The 15,092-nt window shown below is 42.2% G+C and overlaps 1 pseudogene; it reads left to right on the top strand.

Moving 5' to 3' along the window:
* Positions 1-3,968: 3,968 nt before the first annotated feature.
* LOC126485642 (U6 spliceosomal RNA) lies at positions 3,969-4,038 on the top strand (annotated as a pseudogene).
* The last annotated feature ends 11,054 nt before the right edge of the window (positions 4,039-15,092 follow it).

The raw sequence follows: 15,092 nt of genomic DNA, 5'->3' as shown, positions 1-15,092 counted from the left end.
TCTGAGCACTATGCGACTTAACTTCTGAGTTCATCAGTCGCCTAGAACTTAGAACTAATTAAACCTAACTAACCTAAGACCATGCCGGCCGCGGTGGTCTCGCGGTTCTAGGCGCGCAGTCCGGAACCGCGCGACTACTACGGTCGCAGGTTCGAATCCTGCCTCGGGCGTGGATGTGTGTGATGTCCTTAGGTTAGTTAGGTTTAAGTAGTTCTAAGTTCTAGGGGACTGATGACCACAGCTGTTAAGTCCCATAGTGCTGAGAGCCAGCCTAAGACCATGACACACATCCATGCCCGGGGCAGGATTCGAACCTGGGACCGTAGCGGTCGCCCGGTTCCAGACTGTAGCGCTTAGAACCGCACGGTCACTCCGGCCGGCGAATGTTACGTGATACCACGTACTTATACGTTTGTGACTATTACAGCGCCATCTATCACAATGCGAAAAAAGTGGTCCACCTAAAACATTCATATTTCTTTACGTACTACACGAATATGTAATAAAAAATGGGGGTTGCTATTTAAAAAAAAAGCAGTGGATATCCGTTTGTCCTATGGTAGCGCCATCTAGCGGTCCAAGAATAGCGCCATCTGTTTTCCCCCTTCAAGCTAGACAAGTTTCGTTCTTAGTAGTTTCTTCATTTGACGCTTATTTCGTGAGATATTTGGTCCGGTCACGATCAATGGATCACCCTGAATAATCCATAGACTGTCAGGAGAATGAGGAAGTCTAAAGCTGCAACACTAAAAGAAACAATGAGCTTCGCCACTGTATGCTAAACCTGCCAGTGGCTTAAAAGAGTGTTCAGTATCCAGCCAAAAAATTCGTTGATCATTAGACCGTAACATAATCTGCCTCACAGGTAGCGAAACAAATTTTAAATTCAACGTGACCTAATTCTTCTGGGAAACTGCTACTATTCCATAAACGACTATTTAAAAAAACACTTCTGTATGTGGACTGTAGTAGAAAAATATGTTGACCTTATTGTTCAATCTGTGTATCACTTGTAACATGAGAAACGGCGAATATTAAATCTTTATATTTTCATCAACGGAACTATTTAGCATTCTGTAAATGGCGGGCATGCGGCCATGTTCAGAAACAAACCATGTCAACAGACCCTGCAGACTAAGTCGTTCTACAAGAATGGCCGAAATTGACCGTGCTGTATTTAACCACGTAATGACCGCGTAGAAGAGCAGCATTCACAGACGAGTAGCTTCCATATAATCCTGGACTGCCAGTTGCTGCAATTTCACAGTCAGGACGCGTAAAACAGTCGCATTCGAGCCGATCACTGAACTGTGGTCTCATTTGCGCAGTGTGCAGTTCTGAGCGGCATCCCGGTAACATACGTGTCCTCCATTGCAGATGATGCAGGTTATGTCCTATTTACCGAAATGGCAACAGTTAATTCTGCTCGAGAGGACAATTCTACAATTAACAGCCACGCTGTCAGAATTCGGTCCTCTTTATGTCTCATCGGCGCGCGCACACACACACACACACACACACACACACACACACGTCGTTTTATTTCTCTGTCGTTCCTATTGAGATGTGTAGCACAGTCGCTTCTGTATATAAAAGGTTAGATGCGAGAGTGCTGCCTGACACTGCAAAGAGTACGGCCGATGTTAACCTTCAGTCATGGTTCACCGAACAGCAGTCTTCGTGGAGGCTGCAATCATGCCGGGTGGGGGGGAATTCGTAGAGGGAGGAGTAAGTACGACGGTTAGTGACAAAGTATTAATTATCACCTAAAAAAAGAGAAAAATGAAGATTACAGCTCGTAGATCATGCGTATACCATATTTTCACATTACGGCCGATCTTAAAGAAACACGGGGAAAAATTAAAAAAAACATAGGATTAATTTTTATAGATTTAGAAGAAGCATATGATACTGTCCCGAGAAAACTACTTTACAGAGCGTTTCATCTGGCAAACATAAAGGGTTCTTTAACTAAAATAACACATGAAATGTAGAAAGATAACATTCGTCAAGTGAAAAATTGGCAGTACATTTTTACAGAAATTTAGAACAAGCAAGGCTCTGTTACAATGCTGCCCTATGTCACCAACATTATTTAAAATCTATCTAGGTACCAGTCTTAAGACATGGTCTCGTAAATGCAATGGGATGTTGCTAGAAATTAAAGAAGGAGATTATTTACATCACCTATTATTTGCTGATGATCAAGTAGCTATACCACAAGACGAGGAGGATGCAAATTACATGTGTAACCAATTAGTAACTAAATATAGAAACTGAGGATTGCAGATTAATTACTAGAAAATAGACTACCTCACTAATGATCCAGATGACTTATACGTAGAGGGAAACAATTTCTGTTATTTGGTATCCACTTTAGAGTTTCACAGAAAATCAGAGGAAGAAATTAATAAAAAAATTAGCAGTGGGAGGAAGGTCATTGGGATGCTCAGCTCAATCATATGGAGCAGAAATATAATAACCCGAACAAAAAAAAAAAAAAAAAAAAAACATATATAAATCAATGTTAGAGAGCGTAGCTATGTATGGAGTGGAGACTTGGATTACAAATTTGAAACGCCTAAAAAAACTGCAAGCAGTAGAAATGGACTTCTGGAGAAGATCAGGAAGACTTCCTAGAAAAGAGAAAGTAAGAAACGACGAAACAATACGGAGAATGAAATTGAGAGAAAGAATACATGACGTGATGGATAGAAAGAATTTACAATGGTACGGGCATGTAAGAATAATGGGGAAGCCAGAATTCCGAAAATGATCCTGGAATGGGAACCAGAGGGAAAGAAGAGAAGTGTGGCTCCAAAACGTATGGCTTAACAATGAGAAGACCAGGCGCAGAGGAATAAGGTACACAAGATCGAAACACCTGGAGAGACATCCTGAGGAGATAAATTAAGATCTTATGTAAAAGATGTAAAAATTTCCGACTTTTTCTTATGTTGGAGAAAAACCATTGTATAGAGGAAAATCTCAGTAACTAAAAAAAATAAAAAATAAAAATAAAAATACATACTAATTTTTCCTTACTGCAGGTATATATCCTGGTAAACAACGAAATATCCGCGCCACAGTACTATGATACAGAACGGCGATAGAGAAGCCAAAACAAAGAGGGCGTAGACCATTGTTGAAACACAGTATCATGTGGTAATCCGCATTCTAAAGATGAAGGGGAGCGAAATCCATGCTAAATCGATGTAAACGATTGGTAATAATTTACAGCCATGTGAGGCAATGTATAGGTGGCGCAGACACTTCCAGTGTGGTCAAAAAAGTCTGAACGACGCAGAGTGAAGTGGCAGAATGACTCTCTGAAAAAACCGGGAATCTCGATAGACCTGGAGGTCCTGCCGTTCGAGGATCGGCGTGTCACAGTAGAGGTGATGGCGAGAAAACTGAAAATCAGTCATGTATCGGTTTTCAAACGTATCTCACGACATTTTTAACCTGACACGCGTTTCCGTTCACTGGGTTCCACGAATGCTCGTATCCATTCAAAAAGCCTGCCGAATAGAGGCAACTCAAGTCAGACACGACAACTTTCTTAGCCGCCTGATCACCAGGGACGAGTGCTGCGTGTATGACTATGAACAAAGGAGACAAGGCAAGCATCGGAAACGCTTGGATTCAGCACAGCTGTGAAGGATGAAGACCGAACCAGCATCGCGCAAAGCGATACCGAATGTTTTTGGCTACTGCCACTGTATGATGCTAACAAATTATGCTCGTTAGTAGCCAAACCGTCACAGGAGCGTCCTTCTGAAATCCGACGAGGTTCTGAAAGGCTGTCGAGACGAAGCGTAGCGGGAAGCTGTCCGAGGGGGGAATGTCTCAGCTTGTGTTCAGGACCCCATCTCTTTCTGCACAGGGCGCGGGCTCGGTCACACTTGCTGCTGCTCTGGGATTTCAAATTTAAGCTCGCTGTTGTCCGCCTGCTTAGCTGAGTGGAAATACTCGCATCAGCGGTAAATATACAAAAATTTGAACGATACAGATAAGATTAGCATGGCCCCTGTGCAAAATTGTGCCGGCATGGCAGCTCAGCGTGTTCGGTCAGAGGGTTAGATGCCTCCTGCAAAAAAAAAGCTGAGTGAACGGATCAACGAAGAGCCTGAACGGGTGTCATCGTACGTCCGCCCCGAACGAATACAAAAAATGGTTCAAATGGCTCTGAGCACTGTCCCCTAGAACTTAGAACTAGTTAGACCTAATTAACATAAGCACATCTCATTCGAACCTGCGACCGTAGCGATCGCGCGGTTCCAGGCTGAATCGCCTAGAACCGCTCGGCCACACCGGCCGGCCCCGAACGAATTCAACGAACAATACAGAACAAAATGAGATAAAAAAAATAGTGGTAACGTGCTTGCCTCAGATGCAGAGCGCCGGGTTCGTTTCCCGGCCGGGTTGGAGATTTTCTCCGCTCGGGGACTGGGTGTTGTGTTGTGCTGATCATCATTTCATCCTCATCACCGGCAGTCAAGTCGCCCAATGTGGCGCCGACTGAAATACGACTTGCACTCGGCGACCGAACTTCGCCGGATGCATTCTTCCGGCCAACAATACCATACGATCATTTCATTTCTTTTTGTTTCTTAGGCCGCTGCTGTAGTCTCCCGGCGTAGTTCGCACTGAGTGGCAGGCTTTCCAGAACGACAACCAGGTGATTTTCGAGTTGGAGGGATTTCTCAACAGCCAGAGCGCAGTCTTGTTTAAGCAACGTCTCCGCCAAGTCACCCATCATGGGTGGAAATGTGTGACCATGAAGGGTCAGTATGTAGGGAAGGACCAACACAACTGCCATGCCCCATGATAACGTTCATAAGATGCCACCACAGCTGTAGTAACGTACACTTATTTCCTCACGACTAATTTCATTCAACGCATGTCGTCAAGTGACAGTGCCAGCAGTCTTTGCCGCTGGACCTGATGGGATACCAGTTCGATTTTACGCGAAGGAACTTTCCCCCTTCTTGCAGCGGTGTACCGTAGGTCTCTAGAAGATTGGAAAAGGGAACAGGTCATCCCCGTCTTCAAGAAGGGACGTCGAACAGATGTGCAGCACTATAGACCCATATCTCTAATGTCGATCACTTGTAGAAGTTTGGAACACGTATTATGTTCGAGTATAATGACTTTTCTGGAGACTAGAAATCTACTCTGTAGGAATCAGCATGGGTTTCGAAAAAGACGATCGTGTGAAACCCAGCTCGTGCTATTCGTCCACGAGACTCAGAGGGCCATAGACACTGGTTCCCAGGTAGATGCCGTTTTGCTTGACTTCCGCAAGCCGTTTGATACAGTTCCCACCGTCGTTTAATGAACGAAGTAAGAGCATATGCTGTAACAGACCTATTCTGTGATTAGATTGAAGAGTTCCTAGATAACAGAACGCAGCGTGCGTAATGTGCTGCGAATACATAGAAATAAAGATACTTTATCATTTAGCAACAATATAGCAGGCAAGCAACTGGAAGCAGTTAATTCCATAAATTATCTGCGAGTAGGCATTAGGAGTGATTTAAAATGGAATGACCATATAAAATTAATCGTCGGTAAAGCAGATGCCAGACAGAGATTCATTGGAAGAAACAGGGAAATGCAGTCCGAAACAAATTAAGTAGGTTACAGTACACTTGTTAGCCCACTGCTTGTATATTGCTCACAGGTGTGGGATCCGTACCAGGCAGGGTTGTTGGAAGAGATAGAGAAGATCCAACGGAGAACAGGACCATTTAGTAATCGCGAAAGCGTTACAGTGATGATAGATAAACTCCAGTGGAAGACTCTGCAAGAGAGACACTCAGTAGTTCGGTACGGGCTTTTGTTGAAGTTTCGAGAACATACCTTCACCGAGGAGTCAAGCAGTATATTGCTCTCTGCTACGTATATCTCGCGAAGAGACCATGAGGATAAAATCAGAGAGATTAGAGCCCACACAGAGGCATTTCGACAATCTTTCTTTCCACTAAAAATATGAGACTGGAATAGAAGGGAGAACCGACAGAGGTACTCAAGGTACCCTCTGCCACACACTGTCGGGTGGCTTGCGCAGTATGCATGTAGATGTAGATGTAGATAACTGTGCCGATATCATGATCATAGAACTTTATTCGTCTTATGTAACTACTCATGACACCGGCACAGTTCTGTGAGAAATTGTTATGAACACTGCTCGGAGTGCCACTTTTTCATGTTGTGTTTTCAGGTGATAAAACCTTGTGACCACCCCATATAAATTTATCAATAGTCTCAATATGTGTGGGTATTCAAAGAAGTGATTTAAACTTTACCTTGGAGAGCAGCATACAGCGTTTCGTCGAAATAGTCAAGATGAGCTTGAACTTCCCAATTTCGATTTACACACCGATTGCTGAAGAATCTTTCTTTTCTTCATAGTCTGACGCTATCAACGAGCAATTTTGCTACCGCAAGATATCCTCCAAGAATAGTGTCTTTGATCTCAGGTGTTAGGTATGGTTTATCTCTTGCTCGCAGCAACGTGGAAATCTTTCCACGTCATTCAAACATGGATTGCTGAAGAATCTTTCCGTGTCTTCATAGGTTGACGCTGTATCTCAGATACCGTCTACGAGCAGTTTTGCTATCATTCAAGGTATCCTCTAAGACAGGCCTCTTTTTTATGGATTGTCAGTAAGGGTTTATCTTTCATGTGGATTGAAGCTGCTCACTACAACGTCGGACATCTTCCGACGTCACCTGAAACGAGCCTCAGTTACAGTACTCTCAACATTACAGAATTAGTGCACAGGGCAACAAGGGGACGAACTTTCACTACACCTGACTGTGAAACGGGCGTAGAAAATTTCTTCTCCTTCCCTTACGCCGCCTTCTGCACAGCATGCTTCCGTTTGCCCGTATACTGTTCGCATGTGCCTGCATCGCTGTCATGGTCATCTGCAGACAAGTCATCAGCCGCGTCGTCTTGAAACAACAGGAGCGCTAACCATTTCCACTAAGTAACTCTTATAGTGTTATCTTTCCTTATACGGCGGATCATCATGAAACTCATTAATCATACACTACTGGCCATTAAAATTGCTACACCAAGAAGAAATGCAGGTGATAAACGGGTATTCATTGGAGAAATATATTATACTAGAACTGACATGTGATTACATTTTCACGCAATTTGGGTGCATAGATCCTGAGAAATCAGTACCGAGAACAACCACCTCTGGCCATAATAACGGCCTTGAATCGCCTGGGCATTGAGTCAAACAGAGCTTGGATGGCGTGTACAGGTACACCTGCCCATGCGGCTTCAACACGATACCACAGTTCATCAAGAGTAGTGACTGGCGTATTGTGACGAGCCAGTTGCTCGGCCACCATTGACCAGACGTTTTCAATTGGTGAGAGATCTGGAGAATGTGCTGGCCAGGGCAGCAGTCGAACATTTTCTCTATCCAGAAAGGCCCGTACAGGACCTGCAACATACAGTCGTGCATTATCCTGCTGAAATGTAGGGTTTCGCAGGGATCGAATGAAGGGTAGAACCACGGGCCGTAACACATCTGAAATGTAACGTCCATCGTTCAAATTGCCGTCATTGCGAACAAGAAGTGACCGAGACTTCAACCAATGGCACACCATACCATCACGCCGGGTGATACACCAGTATGGCGATGACAAATACACGCTTCTAATGTGCGTTCACCGCGATGTCGTCAAACACGGATGCGACCTTCATGATGCTGTAAACAGAACCTGGATTCATCCGAAAAAATGACGTTTTGCCATATTCGTGCACCCAGGTTCGTCGTTGAGTACACCATCGCAGGCGCTGTTGTCTGTGTGTCTGTGATGCAGAGTCAAGGATAACCGCAGCCACGGTCTCCGAGCTGATAGTCCATGCTGCTGCAAACGTCGTCGAAACTCTTCGTGCAGATGGTTGTTACCTTGCAAACGTCCCCATCTGTTGACTCAGGGATCGAGATGTGGCTGCACGATCCGTCACAGCCATGCGGATAAGATGCCTGTCATCTCGACTGCTAGTGATACGAGGCCGTTGAGATCCAGCACGGCGTTCCGTATTACCATCCTGAACCCACTGATTCCATATTGTGCTAACAGTCATTGGATCTCGACCAACGCGAGCAGCAATGTAGCGATACGATAAACCGCAATCGCGATAGGCTACAATCCGACCTTTATCAAAGTCGGAAACGTGATGGTGCGGATTTCTCCTCCTTACACAAGGCATCACAACAACGTTTCACCAGGCAACGCCGGTCAACTACTGTTTGTATATGAGAAATCGGTTGGAAACTTTCCTCATGTCAGGACGTTGTAGGTGTCGCCATCGGCGCCAACCTTGTGTGAATGCTCTGAAAAGCTAATCATTTGCATATCACAGCATCTTCTTCCTGTCGGTTAAATTTCGCGTCTGAAGCACGTCATCTTCGTTGTGTAGCAATTTCAATGGCCAGTAGTGTATTTCCGAATCACCTGACATTCGCCCTCTGCGGCGCTCTTTGTACAGCGTCTCAGAAATACGTTGCTGTTGTAGTGGTCATTAAGTTCCATTCAGGATTGCAGAGATTGAAGAGGCCCCTTTTAATAAGTGAATTACGCGATATGACAGCCCTTCAGGTATTATTCGATACAGATATATACTTAGCGCAACAGATGTTCCTTGGCATTCGAGATGACTTACAATTATTAAGTGAACAAAATTCTCATCACCGTATCTAAACTTGAGTTCCATGAGCTTCATACACGTTACGCCTGGTAGGAAACACATGTATCATTTCATGAATTTGAGTAATGACTAATAACACTTTTTGTGGGTCTGCTCCTGTAAACTGAAGGGTAGGCCGAATGTAGGAAGCTAGGAGGAGCAGGTGAGGTGGAACTTTCGGTACTCGAGTGTGAATTTAAATCACCTTTACTTTAGCAAGAAGATGAATAAATAACTTTGCACTGAGGAGCACGTAGGTGCGAAGCTGGATGTTACACAGGCCAAATCTGCAGTGGCTCGCCCACTATGAAATTGAAGCAATGTTGTTTGGTCGTCTACTAGAAATGAAATGGGTATAACCTGAAGCGGAGCTAGTACAGTTGCACAGCGCCGGCTAGAGGGCGCTGTCGTCTGTGTCGGTGTCGTAGTGCCAACCTGCGAACTTGCACCTACGCCGTGGCATCGTAGCTATCGATACCACAGCACTAGTTTGTAACTAGTAATACATCGATCCTACAAAACATCGTAACAATGCGGCAAACAACTGCTGATGGGGAATTCTCGAAGCAAATTTATTTTCTGCACTCTGAAAGCAAATTACTAAAGTAACAGAAATGCTTGCTGGCCACACAATTGCTACAACGTGAGAAGTGGTTCTCGTCGAACTAAAGATTGAACTGAAGGCACAAGATAATTTCTCTCATCATTCCAACGCAAGGCATTAGTGTAAGGCCTCATCGTTACTCACTGCCACCACCATGCAAAGTACACTTTGTTCAATTAAATTAATGAAAGATACGAAATATAAATAAAGATACGAAATTTTGTTTTCAGTTGTGATTATTTACTCCCAATGGATAGAAATGGTTTTACGTAGGACATTAACATCAACATTATATGGATCACGTTGTACGAACGCCACTATCAAACATATACTCTTCTGGATAGTAGTAAAATATTCAAAGTGAGAAAAACCTTCGTTGAATGAAACACCGACATACTAAATACAATTATCAGCAAACACATCACGTAAATAGAACGGAAGCTGCCCTAGGTTAATCGTAACAGCAGTTCCCAGTTTCTTTCTACTTTATTAACCATGAAATATTCCAAACACGAAATGCAGACAACATTAAGTGAACTACATTTCAATATGTAATAAAAGGACTGAAGAACACAAATAATACAGTAGAGATTAGCCGATTCTGGGCGAAAATCTTTCTGCACTCCGTACAACGCATATTCTCAACACCACGCTAAAAAACATATAGCCTACATGAACAAATGCCACATCCAATGTGTATATTTCTCAAATGAAATGAAATGATCGTGTGGCATTGATGGGCGGGAGTCCCCATCCTGCGAAGTTCGGCCGCCGAGTTGCAAGACTTATTTAAGGTGACGCCACAATGTGCAACTTGCGTGTCGATGATCAGGATTAAATGATGAGGAGGACAACACGTCACCCAGTCCACGAGCGGAGAAAATCTCCAACACGGCCGGGAATCTAACCGGGTCCTGCTGTACGGTAGGCAAACACGTTATCACTCAGCTAAGAAGGCGGACAGTTCTCAAGTAAAACCACTTACCGAGTATTTATGCTCTTTATTTTGTGCTCTTAAAATAATAAAATTATACTCCCTATCCGTCTGTACTTTCCATACATATGGTGTACATTCTCGTCATAACAATTACCTACGCCCTTCACTATCATGTACCACATCGTAGAATCGATGTAAATCATCACTTTCGTGGTCTGTAACACCAAGGCCTCAGAAAATCAATCATGGCTTCGACGAATTTGAAACAAGGACGTAATTTAAAGTTTCATCTATGCAGAGATCGACATTGTCGTAATTATTATGGTTGACAAACATGAGAGAGCGAGAATTGCGTAATCTTGCTGAAGCAACCATCTCAGCATTCACGTGGAGCGCAAACCAGTGGACGGATGTAAGTGGGGACGGGTGGACTATTAACGGTACGTCTGCTATCGAGCCGCATAGCTTAAAAGGTATTAGCGTGTGTAAACCGCATAAAGGGGTAAACACGTACTTTTAAGTATCAAAAATAGTACCAGCTAGTTCTACACACCCACAATCTCACGAAATGCCTTTTTTCATTCCTCCATACACAGATCTGTTTCTACGCCCTTATCTGTTGAAAACCTCAATGCCGACATAAATTTGATTAAAACTATCGCAGTTAATAATGGATACGAACCCACTATAGTAGATGATATCTTCAAGCAGAAAGCTAACGACAGAGTTACTACTCTCAGTTCCTCCAATACCGAACAGCAAGAAAAGAAATATTTTTCCATTCCGTTTTCAGGGCCCATCTCTTACAGAATCCAGTGCCTCCTTAAAAACAGATATAACTGCAGTGTTACATTTTCCACTAATAATAACCTGAAAACCAATCTCCTTCATAATTTAAAATCAGTACGTTCCCCTTTGTTACATTCAGGAGTCTATAAAATCATTTGCGACTCATGTCCTTCATATTATATAGGACAAACAGGGTGAGCTAAAAAAATGGTTCAAGTGGCTCTGAGCACTATGGGACTTACCTGCTGTGGTCATCTGTCCCCTAGAACTTAGAACTACTTAAACCTAACTGACGAAGGACATCACACACATCCATGCCCGAGGCAGGATTCGAACCTGCGACCGTAGCAGTCGCGCGGTTCCAGACTGTAGCGCCTAGAACCGCTCGGCCACAGTTGCCGGCAGGGTGAGCTATTTCAGTCTGATATAAAGAGCATCTATTGGGGGGAAAAAGGCACTAACATTCATGATTCTTCTTTCGCTGATCATTTGCTGATCACAGGCCACAAACCTAAGGAAGTTAATGAAATTAATATTCTGCACACAGAGAAAAAAAGGTCGTATACTTGATGTTCTTGAGGAAATGGAAATATTCAAACACTTCTCTCTCAATGATAACCTTATTCTTAATGAACAGTTACAGTTACGTAACAAGAATTTTTTCAATGGCTTCAAACCTTTACTGAAGGGTCCTTAAAAGATATTTTTCATCTATATCAATGCTTCCTCGTGTTTTTTCTGAAATGTTGGTTTCCTCCCCATACTCTTACTGCAGTTTAATCACTTACTGTATTTTACTGTAACAAATTACTGAAAAATTTTTTCATAATTTCTTACTGCTGTTAAATTATATGTCTCCATACTACAAAATGCTTAAAAGTTGTAGACACATCTGCTATACAAACTGCTGTAACCTTTATATCACGTAAAGTGGATGTTACCAATTTTCATCACTAGATGGCGTGACACCTCAGTATACACAAGCAGCCTTTAGCGGCAATCTTTAATTTTTAACTAGAAATGACAGTAAAACTTTTACGTAGGATGTTTTACTATGTGACGTGGTCTTTTTGGTGTTAAAATTGTGTGACGAGAGCTGTAATGCTCAACTTTTTACGTATGTAAGTACATCTTTATATACGCATATTAATTATTACTGTCTTGTATTTTTCTTCTTATTGACTAACTTTGTATCCCTCTTATTTAGGTAGTATAAATTCTGATGAAGACTCCGTTAGTTTAGTAGTCCAAACCATGGTCAATTCGACTATAAAATCCATTGCAATCAGTGGGTTGTCTTTACTACCAAAAAAAAAAAAAAAAAAAAAAAGAATAAAAAATTACGGTTGCTGCACACAGCTATGTTTAAAGTTGTTCTGTAGTGCAGAAAAATAAAATATCCGATTATCTTAAGAAAACCTAGAAATCGATTATCGATGAAACAGTAAGGTTATGTCTTTGTTTCATTTTATTCTAAGCCAAAACAGATTCTGTTATGCCTCACTACTATGAATGAGCAAGTGACGCAAGGTAATTTTTAATGAACAAAAATAAATGAATAAAGGAAAAATCAACGTTATTATTTAGAAGAAGAAATGAAATACAATATTCAACAAAAGCGCTGAGACCGCTACTTTTCCATGCCCCAAAGGCATACTGCGCAAGCCAACGCGGTGAAGTGGACCGCTTCTGTTCCATGCCCCACAGGCATACTGCGCAAGCCAATGCGGTGAAGTGGACCGCTTCTGTTCCATGCCCCACAGGCATGCTGCGCAAGCCAACGCGGTGAAGTGAAACAAGCGCTGTATCGTGTGTGAGATACAGAGGTCAGCGAGCGTGCCGGGACTTACCGCAGTTCACTGCTAGTAGCGCCACGTCAACCTTGACGAGTGTGCGAGTTAGCACACAAGTATTGCACCATAATTAAGTATAAAACTAAAAGTCAAAATTTTATATTCAACATTTGTCAACATGTTCTTTAGTGTAATAACGTTTTTAATGTCAAGTCTTGAGGTAATTAAATCAATAGTTTTCAATAAAACACAGTTTTAAGAAAAAAATAAGTGACACTAAATAATAAAGCTATAAAGCCAGAATTTGGTCAGAATGTGCCTATGGAGGTAATAAATAAGTGGTGCAAGTTTCAAAATAATAGAATAAAATTACAGTCAGGATCCACGTTGTTAAGAAAAATCGAAGGCTCTCAGTATTAGACTTATATATGCAAAAATTGCTATAATGCTTCAGGTCAACCTAAAAATAATGATTAAGAGACCACGTTAAGCTACCTCTTACGGTTCTTGAGTAATTTTATGAAAACCAAATTTGTAACTAAAAGATACCCATTTGTAGTAGATTAAGTATCTGTAATTTTAACGATAGAAAATGTAGGTTACAGCGTATGATAAAACTAATTAAACAATAGAGCTATATCAAATTTTAGAACTGTAGTATTAATAACAGCCAATACTAGTTCTATTAAAGTTATAGTTCAGAGGTAAAGATCTACCGCTAGTTTCACTATAAAAATTCTAGAAGGCAAAGTTTTTATTTAAACGAGCTGAAACTTTCTCTGTGATTTCAAATAACTTACCAGAATGTAGATAAAAATTAAGAAGATTCCAAATTAATTCATGACTTTGTTATTTAAGATTATGTGTCCGAGGAAGCGGTCGTTCAGAGGCTGCTGCCGTGTGCGTAAGGCAGATGACAGCAGATGTTCCCTTGGTCGTCCGCTGGGGCACATTTATAAATACAGCCCGGGAGGCAGGAAGAAGGTTCACTTCGCACTCAGCCACTGTAAGATTCGCGTCTGTTAAACGTGGGATAGCGGTCTACCTCGTATGACGTCAGACACGGACTGCGACAAAACGCGTATTTTCTGTAATAACTAGTAGTGAACTCGCGAGGACTGTACACCGTCCTGAATCTCTTAGATTTCGTTAAAGTAGCTGTTAGTGTGCCGTCCGTGATAATTACAAATCCACGTGGCAGTTTGTGACTTTTATTTCCACTTTGGTGGCGAGCATTTATTTCAAACATTTATTTGAGTAATAGTAGGTGCGAAAGACAATTTGGTAGGAACGCACCGTAGATGTAACCTCTGAACTGATAAAAGTACTGTTTAGGATAGAAAGATGTACTGTCAGTTGAACACAGTGACTTTCAAAGTGTTCTGCGAGAGATATTTTACTAAATATATGTATGAACTAGAGCTTTATACCTTCATTTATAAACATAGTCCCGATCCCGCTAAGTAGAAAGATAATAGAAATATTTCTTTTAGTGAGCTGGACCAGAATGTTACCGTGCGGACTGGAATCTATGGTCAGTAAGTTCTCCATCGCTTTCTGGCTGACCACAAAAATAGTTTCCAGGCTTGCGTGAGAAAGACGACGTACTACACAACTATCATCACATATTTAACCCCCCGCCCCACATGGGCAGTGGGCACTTCGAACCTAAATTTTTTTTTTTTTTTTTTCGAAATATGTGTGTGACCGTAATAACGCACTATCTAAGGAAAGCATATGAATTTTTCGAATTCAACCGACTTCTGAACTAAATACTAACTCTGCAGCGGTGCCAAAAGTGGTATTTCCTCCTCCTCTTGTATTACAGGCCAAGCAATTGTTCCACTAGTAATCATTCTCACAGCTAAAAACCATTTTCCTCACTATCTGATCAATAAGTCTAGCTCAGTCACTTGCATAACATATGACCGAAACAATCTGATGATTTATTGCACATCCCTACACACTGCTACCACAAACTGATTATGCAGCCTGACACATCTATCCTCTTTGTCATTAACTACGTAGCGACTTGAGATAGTAAGTTACACATGTCGTGCCACGCTACGGTTGTGGCTCTTTGTCAGAAGTGAGTGTGTGTTGTGGGTGTCCTGGAGACACAGTTTTGCCGCCGTAGGAATAACAGATACATCACATTGTGGGAGATGGCGAGGGAAAATGAAACGCAATCCGAAGTCGAAATACGCGGAACAGTACGATTCTTGTAGGCAAAACGTCTGAATTTCG

The sequence above is a fragment of the Schistocerca serialis genome, chromosome 6 (genome assembly GCF_023864345.2).
Source record: "Schistocerca serialis cubense isolate TAMUIC-IGC-003099 chromosome 6, iqSchSeri2.2, whole genome shotgun sequence".
NCBI lineage: Eukaryota > Metazoa > Arthropoda > Insecta > Orthoptera > Acrididae > Schistocerca > Schistocerca serialis.
Note: the sequence above shows the minus strand (reverse complement) of the source record. Positions and strands in the feature narration are given on the sequence as shown.